This window comes from Lissotriton helveticus, chromosome 6 (assembly GCF_964261635.1).
Source record: "Lissotriton helveticus chromosome 6, aLisHel1.1, whole genome shotgun sequence".
In the NCBI taxonomy this organism is placed as follows: Eukaryota; Metazoa; Chordata; class Amphibia; order Caudata; family Salamandridae; genus Lissotriton; species Lissotriton helveticus.
The window spans coordinates 993,709,222-993,720,876 of NC_136067.1; positions in this window are offsets into that span (position 1 = coordinate 993,709,222).

Sequence of the window (11,655 nt, forward strand, 5' to 3'; positions counted from 1 at the left end):
GGTATGTATAACTGTATAGTTGAGGAAATGAAGGTGTAATTGATTCTTTGCATGACTGAGTAGGTGTGTGAGTAACTCCATGGATGAGTGACAGTCTGTGAGTGTCTGTTTACACTGAGTGTATCTAAGGTTATTTTAGAGTCTGAAGAAGTTCATCGTATTATCACATGAATGATGTCATCAGTGATGTCATCAGTAATGTCAAATGAGATGTCATCAGTGATGTCATCAGTGATGTCATTTGAGATGTCATCAGTGATGTCATCAGGCATGTCATTGAGATGTCATCAGTGATGTCATCAGTGATGTCATTTGAGATGTCATCAGTGATGTCATCAGTGATGTCACTGACCATGTCATGAATGATGTAATATGTGACATGATCAGCAGTGGATTGCGGGTGCGTGATATATAGTTAGTACAACTAACTATATATGGAATTTCAATGGTTTTGTGTGAGTAAAATAAGGTTTTGTAAATGCTAATCCCTAACTATATATGGTCTATAACCTATGGTTTTTTCAGTGAATTTTCAAGGTTTTGTAAATGCTAATTCCTAACTATATATGGTCTATAACCTATGGTTTTTTCAGTGAATTTCAATGGTTTTTTAATAGCAAATATCAAAACCTTTACAATGTATTCTTCTTTAAATCGAAAAATATTTTTTACTTGTTTTTAATACAATTTTTTTTTTATTATTTTTATTGTTTCGCTCCCGGTACGCGAACCGGTTAGCTTCCCGTTAGCTCAATTCGGAGCCGCGACCCGGTCCGCGAACCGGTAAACGTTCCGTTTGCGCAACTGTCGCGTTAGAAAACAACATCGTGACGCGTCGCGTCAGCATGACGTTTCGCGTTCTCGCGTGATACGTCATATGACGTGCTACGTTAGCGTACCCGGAAGCGCAGCGGTACGCGAACCGGAAGCGATCCGGGGCGCGGCGCCGACCGCGTAACGTAAACACAGCAGGTCATGTGACTCGGTAATAACACTTTTCATTGGTTCATTTCACTTTTGGTTTCCTAATGATGTAATACTAGGTCATGTGATCTAAAATGAACACTTTTCATTGGTTTAGAACTTTTGCTTTTCCCAAATGATGAAAACCCCTCCTTCTTTCCTCACTCTGACTTTCATCTTGGTGAGAGAAAGACCCTTTATTTACACTTTGACATGGCTTCATTAATAGCTTCAGCTGGTTCTAACCCACCACCTCCACCAAATCCAAATAAGAGAGGACCACCTGCTGAAGTAATTTTGCAAGAAGAGGAAGAACAGGAAGAGGAGGAAGAGGAGGAAGAGCCAAGGTTTTTGCCAGAGGAGCCCAGGAGGTACAATCGAAAAGAGAATTACATTTGGCAATTCTATAAATTTCCTGAGGGGCAAAAAAAAGTGAATGCACGCTACGTGTTTTGCCGTATATGCGGTGATAGATTGTCAAGGGGAACTGAAAAAAAATACAGTTACGGCAATCACACTATGCATCGGCATATGAGTAGGTGGCACCCAAATAATTATAGTGCTGCCCAGCTACGTGATGAGCAACAAAATCCCCTTCCAATGGCAAGAAGATCGGTTGTTCCAGAGGTGTCGGGACCAGAGGCGAGGGAGATGATCCCAAACATTCAAATGTTGTTTGGGCACGTGAAGCAAGTGTGCGTGCACTGCGGCGATTTCATCTGCTACAGGGAAAGTAGCATCATTTTGATTATGAGAGCTATTCAGAATCATGTTAATGTTTGTCCGAGACGCCCCAAAAAATAAATTCTTTTTTTTTTGTTGCTCCTGTTGAGCCCTTTACAATGGATCGTTTTTGTTTCCCCCCCCCCCAAAAAAAACCAAAAAAAATATAAAAACGTTTAGAAAATACAAAAAAAGTTAAAAAATGTTCAAAAAATAATAAAAAAAATATAAAACAACAAAAACATTAAAAAAAAAGTTCTTTTCAGAGCTACCTCCCCGTTATAAAAAAATTGGTAGAATATTTGGAACTCTGCCAACCTCTATTTCTTTTAGTTCGCTCCCCGGAGCGCTACCCGGTACGCGTACCGGAAGCTAACCAAAAAAAATATTTTTTAAAAAAAAGAACAGTAAGTATAAGGTAAGCAAACAGACAGTTATGTGAAAAGAAAGACAGCTCTAGGGAGTAAACAAGAGATACTGTTACCTACAATCCACTGCTGATGATGTCACATATTACATCATTCATGACATGGTCAGTAACATCATCAGCAGTGGATTGCGGGTAACAGTATCCTTAGTTTACTCCCTATAGCTGTCTTTCTTTTAACATAACTGTCTGTTTCCTTCCCTTATAGTTACTGTTCTTTTTTTAAAAAAAATGTTTTGATCAGTCAGAAACAGTGACATTAATAGAAACAGAGAGAGTGAACAAGAGTGAAGAACTATGGTCCTCCTCAGCCACCCTCAGAAAACCAAGGGGGTCAAGATACATCTACCGTGCCCCCTTCTACCCATTCTGAACATTATTTGCCCTCCATCTTGTATCTTGATTCGACCGAAACACAAAATGGTGGACTCCCGTAACGCTGCTGGTTTGCGAACCGGGCCACTTCCCGGGAAGCGGTCCAAAAAAAAAGGTGGGAAAGTAATTCACAGACACTAAGAGTAATAGAGACGGAGTGAGTGAACAAGACTGAGGAACTATGAGAACAGAGGGACTGAGAAAAAGAGTGGAAGGAGTTGAGTAAGTAGGTAATAGAGAAAGGAATGAGGAAAGTAGCAAAGGCAGGAAACTGAGGGTTAAAGAAGTGAAGCAGTGGATCTAATAGTAGGTGAATGTGATAGAAATGTAACGAAAAGAGTACAACTATTTACCTTATAATTGCCGTTAAATTACTCACTTTTTATTTTTATACTTTCAATCTGTGAAAGAGAGAACCAACATTTGAAAAATATTAAAACATGTATTTAAAAATTACAAAAGACAAGGGAAAAGATTGAAGGACAAATAGTTTTTCAACAACTTTGACACTGACAGAAGCTTCTGCTTCTCCAGGTCCCCTACACAGTCCTAAAGATATACATTTTAAACTAACAGTATCTTGATACAGATGAAGTGAGGCCTATCTTAAAACATGGTGCATCTTTTGCATTGCTCTTGTTTCAGAAAAGTGTCGCTTCAGGATGCCAATAACATGTCTCCTATCCAGAGGTTTGTTTAAGGTGAGGCCTACTCAGAGTTCAAGATGAGATTTACACTTGTTGAAGTGTACAGAGGAGATAATATCTGTGAAAGTCTACCAATGAAGTGAGTCATGTCCACTGCACTCTTCAACAAAGTAGAAACCTCCTATGTTTCCCTGGACAGACCTAAACTTGATCTGCACAATGTGATTCGTAATGATAGGAAACACAGGTGATGTAATTGAAATACGTGCAATTTATTTTGCTCATTTCTCAATCACATCACTTGCGTTTCCTTTGCTTAGGTATCTCATTGTGCAGATGTAGTCTAGCATATGAAAGAATACGCAGAAGTGCAGCACTGCATGCAACAACTTTGACACTTACAGAAGCCTCACCTTCTCCATGCCTCCTACACAGTTCTACATATACATCATAAATGCAAACAGTACAGAATTAATTATACATGTTAAATGGTTTATTTTTGCTGTTCTCAGAATGTATCAAAATTCACTAAAAACAGTGACTTGAAGGTATTCATCATGTAACAGCGGGGAAAAAAAAACACAATCAAAATGATTGTGTTTAAAAAACCCATACAACATCAGAAATCAAAATTCAGAACTCCTTAAAGTTAACTTACTTTCCATGACGTCCAAGGATGTCCTATGAACAGCTTACACTCTTTTGTGCTGTTATCACTTTCAGCCCGCCACTTTCTGAAAGAAAATCTCCATCGTTTTTAAAAACACGTTACATGCAATAAATGACTTCTTGCTCTCTACCACAATTTTCCACAAGGCCAAATCTTGTCAGAGCCATTTATAACTCTTGGATTTCTTGTAAGCCAATCCCGTCATTTGGCATTTCCGCAACTTTCAGAATTAAAATGTTGAAGATCATTTTCACAATCCTGGAATAGTAATATCTTCCCCTTCTTGCTCAGTCATGTTCTACTTTTCCTATGACACTGATACAAGCAGACTTACACTACCTCTATGACTACTACAATTATTTAATTCTCTACATCACTTTTAATCACAAAGCAATGTAAAACAGTAGACAGCATTGCAGACTTACATTCCCTCTACTCCATGTTTTGATTGGCTGCTTCAATTAGTTTATAAAAAGAAACAGTTTTTCTGAACTCATTCAAAGTGCACGTATTTCTCCATAATGTCCAGTCCTATGGTTAGAAATTATGTCTCTGAACTACACTTATCCTCAAGGCCAAATTGTGTAGGACTCAAAAATATCAAAAAAGGGAGTGAAGAGGTGGTGCAACCAGGCACCGCGGTGGGCTAATCCTCCTCTTACGAACGTTTAAATAATCAACAGAGACCACCTGAAACAAATATACAGTACATATTCCGATGGTGTTGGAATACACTCAGTGTGTTAAAATACCCCTCACACACCAAAAGGGCCCTTGGTGTCATGCTTCATCATCGGGGTCTTCCCGCCCCCGCTGCGGGACGGGGCAGTGCTGCGACAAGCGGCTACGCCGGAGCACCTTTTAATTGTGAGTACTATGTGAGTGATGATGGAGTGAGTGTCAGTGAGGTCAGGAGTGATAGACAGTGAAATTAAAAGATACCTGGCCTGGTGTTTAGAAAAAATTATTTAATAGGCACTGGCTGGTATCGTTAAAAGGGTGAGGCGGAGGGCAAGATCGGGTTACTAGAGAGTATTGTGTTTGATCAATGTGTATAAATAATTTACATACACGTGAAAAAAGCTCGATCAGTAATACTGATGATGTAAGCTTATTGAATGAGGAGACAATGCCCCATGAGCCAAGCTGGGCGAAGGGTATAGAGGGTCCAATCAACCCCCACACCTCAGTGCTTCCTCCTTCGTCAGTGGCTTCACGTGTATGTAAATTATTTATACACATTGATCAAACACAATACTCTCTATCTGTGGGAGCGCATTAGTGAGTGACAGGGGGATCTATACAACCCGGTCCTGACGAAGGGGCATGCCGCCCCGAAACATGTTGACCCACACAGGAGAGCAAGACTAGTAACCCGATCTTGCCCTCCGCCTCACCCTTTTAACGATACCAGCCAGTGCCTATTAAATAATTTTTTCTAAACACCAGGCCAGGTATCTTTTAATTTCACTGTCTATCACTCCTGACCTCACTGACACTCACTCCATCATCACTCACATAGTACTCACAATTAAAAGGTGCTCCGGCGTAGCCGCTTGTCGCAGCACTGCCCCGTCCCGCAGCGGGGGCGGGAAGACCCCGATGATGAAGCATGACACCAAGGGCCCTTTTGGTGTGTGAGGGGTATTTTAACACACTGAGTGTATTCCAACACCATCGGAATATGTACTGTATATTTGTTTCAGGTGGTCAAATTGTGTAGGAGCCATTAGAACTTCTTGAAATTCCACAGAGCACATCCCGAGATTCTTTCCCTAAAATTTTGGTTTTAAAAACACCAGGTAAGAGTTTTTAAGGTCATACGGCAATTTTTTTTTGAAAATTAAAACAGAATCATTGCAGAATGACCAGCCATTTCTAGACTTTAAATAAGCTGTGTAATGTCCTGATGTTATTGAAGGGCCGTCATGATATATAATTGCTGCAGTTACAAAAGTCCTTCCTGATATTGACAACTGCGAAGCTACAAAATTTTTAATTAAAGTTGTCAATTTTGTTCCATCAGGCCTACATCGTTGGAACATTAAAATGACATACTGGCCATATGTTCGTATAAATAATGTGGACATCATTTCAGATTTACATTGGCTACACTCCATGTTGTGATCAGCTGCTTTTACTAGCTTATTAAAGGAGACTGATTTACTGTCTGGCAAAGTTAAATATATAAATCTTTCTGAGTCTACACTAGTAGTACTTGATACCATACAGTTCTCGCAGTCATGCTGCCATTGATAAGAAAGCCCAAACAGCTGATCTACATCTACACCTTCAGCATGTAATACATCAAGCATATACATTAAAAACTCCTGACAATCTTGCTGAATATTTTGAGAGAATTGTGTTTGGCCTGAACATCTGTCTAACAGATTTCGAATTTCAGACACACTTTCTATGTTTCTTCTATCAGTGGTACATTTCTCTAACACAGAATTTAACAAACTGCAAAATCTTTGATCAGAATTGACCACAATCTCTTCTTTTACATTTTTTAGAGAAAATAAAACATTAACCACTACATTAGCATAGCAGTTGACACCAGAACTGTTTTCAAACTGAAAACCAACAACATCTTCAACAGAATCCTTTTTGTTTCTGCTTGTAATTTTAGGTTCATTGACTTTTTGTTTTTTTGCTACAACCTCCCCAGTATTGTTCTCATTTCTTCGTTTCCGGCCTACCACACGTTTCTCAAACAAAGGATACTGAGGCAAATGTGGCGCATACTCTCTTCTTAACCTATTGTATTCCTTAACACAATCTAGATCCGCACAAATGTTTGTGACATCACACTCAATCAAGTACAATCCCGATAAAGTTCTAACTCGTGACAATGCCACATATGCCATACCCTCCTTGAACACAGAACTGCCAATATTCACCAATGCACTGTCTACGCTTAAACCTTGCGATTTATGAATTGTCACCGCATATGCCAAGCAAACAGGAAACTGCTTACGGCGAACATATAAGTCTTTTACAAGCAAAAATCTAGCAGAACAACGAGCAATTAGCTGTACTTCCTCAATGCCATCAAATTTAATTTTTAAAAATTCAATTCCATCTCTATTTCTGTATTTCACAAAATCAACAACATTACCCATTGATCCATTTACCAGACCTCTTTCAACATGTAAATTCCTTCTTAAAATTATACGGCAGTTCAAGCACACATTCAGAGTCTTTTCAAAACCTGCAGTTTTAGATATACTCTTCTCTAATGAATCCAATTTTGTTTTCAGATTCTCAGACAAAATAATTGTTGATCCCATATGCTCTACTCTATCAATAGCTTCCAGTTTCACAATCTCTTGCTTTTCTAAATGCAACATTTTGTTGTTAAATTTGGCACATTCTGCAAGAGTTGGCATCAAACATATTCCAGATTTCTTCTCAGTAATTTTCTGAAAAATATTCTCAGGCACAACATCTTGTTCTGGATATAAATTTGACAGTAATCGTGCATGTAAAGCTTCTTTCCCATGCTCGGTCACTTTTCCAATTCTAACATCTTGTAGAATAGTCTTGTAAACTTCATCCTTCGCCTGACGCATATTTTCATGCAGTTCAGCATAATTGAAGTTTAACCATATATTGACGTTGCCAATGCTGCCTAGGCACTTCCTGGTATCTTCATGCGTGAGCATTTTGAACACAGGTTGCCCTTTCACTGGTGTCAGCTGCAAAAGATCTCCGAAAACAATGATGTGTTTGCCACCAAATAACACATCATACTCTGTTTTGAGAACTTCTTGCATCCTCAAATGCACAAAGGCAAGCATGACATTGGAAACCATGCTTACTTCGTCAATGATAAGAAGTTTCATTTTCCTCAAGATTCTTGAAACTTCAAAACAAGCATCTCCAGATAGCTTGTGATATTGTAATTTGTTGTCATGCTCCACTGGCAGCATCAGTAAACGATGTAAAGTAATCCCTTTAATATTATGTGCTGCCAGTCCAGTTGGAGCAGTGACAACACAAGACAGCGATGACTCTGTCCTTTCCTGCAAATAGCATGAAATTGCTTTAATGAGGAAACTTTTTCCAGTTCCCGCTTCTCCACTCACGTACAGTCGGACAGGCTTCAACGACGTACATGAGCACTCTTTCTTATCATGACTTAATCCATGATCAATTTGCATGGTAACTTCGTCATATATTTTCCTCTGCTCAACGTTAAGTTGTCTTTCCAACTCTTCTAAGTTAACCGCATCCTCCTGAGCATGTGCCATGGCTCTTTCCACTTCATTCATAGCAGTGGCAGCTTCATTTTCAATAACAGGTCCTCCTAGTGGATCCTGACTCAATGAAGCAGAACTCTGACTGTCCTGAGAACTGTCTCTGGCAATCTCGGCTGCAATCGTTGCTTCCTGCTCAATTTCCGCATTCAACATTTCTACATATTTGGGAAAAGCAGGACATTCTATGGTCTCCTTGGCGGCATTGAAAGAGTCTTCGTAACAGAGGAAATCTCCAAGCAGTTCCTCTTCTGCACGCCAAGGCTTGAAAAGTTGCAAAAGTGCTAAATAGAAAAACTCCTTTTTTTCAGGAGATTCGCCACTCAATTTTCGATGGTTTACCAAGTGGCATTTTCTTTGCTTGACCAGACATCCCTCACTTCCTATTACAGCATACACTCCTTTCTCAGTATCTTCTTTGATGTTCCTCTTGAATATGTAATTTTGCAGAACCTCATACAGACAAACATTCTCGAGGTGACTGCTTCGATTTGGATAATATGTATCCAACATGTTTGTCTTCAAAATGTCGGTACTGTTTGGCTCCTTTTCCGCCAAATACTCAATTTCCCGCACAGGTTTGAGAACTCGATTACGCGTTGCAGCAAGACCAAGACTCGCCCAAACGATACTCCTGGACTTGGCATAGAGACTTGCTGAAGACAACCGGTCAGAACATTCGTACGCTCCGATTTCTCGATGCGACAACATCTTCAGACTGAAACTGTACAACTTCTTGCTGAGGCTCTTTTCATGGGAAATGTCCTCCCACATATCCTTCAATTCTGTCTTCTCTTTTTTGGTGATGTAAGACGTCACATACCGAGCCACAGCCATACAGTTATCAGCCACAAACTGTATATCCATGTTAGCATTCCACATGGACAAAATCACCGGGTTGTAGTCGTTGATGTACTTGGACTCTTCGTTCCTCTTCAAATTGTAAGTGTTTTTAGGTGATTTCTTCATGACATTGTGTCGCAGCGAAGACATCAAACTGTTTACTCTTCCTTTATAAATCACCGGTCGTGGAAAGCCGAAACGACATTTAGTGTAGAACTTGTCCTTGTTTCGGAATTTACGACGGCAGTACTTTCCACATCGATGGCTTTGGAAACGCAGAACTTTTTCTCTTAGGCTTTTCTTCTCCTTTGCGTTTGGAACAGCACACGTAGAATACTGTTGGATGAAACTCATCACTGAGTCTTCTGGATCCGTTCCAAATTTAGGTGCATCCTTGATCCACAGCAACATATGTATATGAGGAGCACCTCTTGCTTGGTACTCTTTTCTCCAGAAGAAATCCAACACCTCTCCAAGAGGTGGATTCTTCTTATTCATGATGAAAGACATCATAGCTTCAAATCTATGATTGAAGTACCTACATACATTGACTGGATCCAAAGAGCACAGTTCTCCGGGTGTCTTGAATTCGATGTTATCTACGTTAGCATTTGCCTCTCGTAGAAATTCAAGTAAGTCTTCCCAGCCATACTCGGCACAGCTCAGAGTGAGGAACCATGTGGGAGTACCTAAGTTCCTCAGCATACATTTTAAATCACCATGACGACGGTACCAGTACTCATTAGTACCACGCTGACACGCCATGAGATTAATCAGGTGAGAATCCAAAATACTATCTTGGACATTGACTTTATCCATAAAGTCACTTGCCGAGATGTTTTGCATGTGTATACCACTTTTCAAGATGTGGTTCACTGCATATGACAGTCCACACAGATCGCTTTCAAACAGGAGATGAAACAAATAAGGAATGCATTGTCGAAACCTAGCATCTCCTGCATACAATCGCAAAGTCCGGTATTCAGAAGCAGGAATTTGATGAGGTCGCTCATCATATCTTCCTCCCTGACCTGTTGGAAAAAGCTGTGGGAAACACCGAGCTTCCAAACTTTCCTCCCAAACACTAATGGGACTCCCTTTGGCTTGTTTCATTTGAAACAACTCAATAGCATTCCCCATGACTTCCTTGGAATGCAAAGGATGAACACTATAATGTTCATATATTTCTTCACTAGTAGAGGGTTCTACTTTCTCAATTTGACCAGCACACAAATCGCTATCCTCTTCCTCACTTACTTCCTCTTCTGCAACATATACATTCTTATAGTATTTATTATTTTTTTTCAAATACAATGTTGCCTTTTTAACTTTCCTAACATCTACTAAATCTTGCCATATTTTCTTATTCTTTGTCGGAACCCCATTAACTAAGATAACAAGAGGTTCCTCTTCCACTTTTTCTACTCCAATTGTGTTAATGTTTTTCTTCAAATCTAGAGGCAAATAAACAACTCTTCCCTTTAATCCTCTCTGTAAATCTGATGGAGGCAATTTCCCTGTCTTTGGCTCCATTCTTACAATAGCCTGAAAGGGATGGATACTTTGAATCAAAATAGATTCATAAGTATTTAAATCCTTCAATTCAGAAGGAATCTCAACCAATTCCAGATTATTATGAACTGCTCTAGCAGGCATCTGGTTTTGATTTAATTTGCAAGAACAATAAGTACACACACGTTGATCCAATCCCAAATCAAAACAATTTTCTACCATCAAGTATGTTGCAAAATCCTTCCATTCACTATTATTTTCCCTTTCACTTTTTGCATATAAATCCACTAACTTAGTCTGATTCTTATAATAAGTGCGTCGACAACACACACAAGTGAAATTCGGCCTCTCACTTGATTTCACCTCAAACGTCGCAATTTCCCTCTGGAAATTATCTGTACTGGAAACCTGTACACTATCTTCCACAAGACCCTCTTCTTCTTGCTCAATTTCAACATTCTCCTCTTTACTTCCAAAGTAACAAAACTCAATTTCTTCACATATATTCTTCACATCTATTTCAGAACCATGCAAAAGAGCAGCGCATAATTGTTTAAGCATAATTGCTGGACTCTTAGCATAATACAACATTCTAACTAATTTCCTCACTTTGTTATGATGCACTGCTAGCATCCTGAAATGATGAAAAACACTCTGGCATACTCTCCTGGAAAGACAAGCCAGTGAATGTCCATGCAAACTTGTCACTTCTCTTACTCTGCAAGGATCTAATTCTTGCAACATCATTTTCTGCTTCAAACTTTTCTTATTAAATGACCGTACAAAATCACAAAGCAAATTGATGGAATCCTGTCGCACACTGCAAATACTACTACACTTCCAGGTGTACACAGGACCCTTAGCACGTCTTCCTAAAACCTCATTACCTAACACCTCTTCTGCCTCTGTTGTCACAAGTTTTTCTTTTTCAACTGGACAACCATCTTTCACTTCATAAGCACGACCACTGGTGTCAACTGCATGCACCAAATCATTATCCTGGAAATAACTCTCCTCATTAAAAAATGCCTCACAGCTTGAACTATGCATCCATTCTCCAGAAAAAACTTCACAAAAATTACTACGATTAACTATTCTCTTCCATCTACTATTTCTTTTGAAATCAAAAATTGCCTTGTTTAGCTTCCTAATTCTATTGATTATCAAAATAAATAACTTACGTTTAATTTCAAATGCCTGATCAATAACTTTCTCAACTTTTTTTTTTGTCTT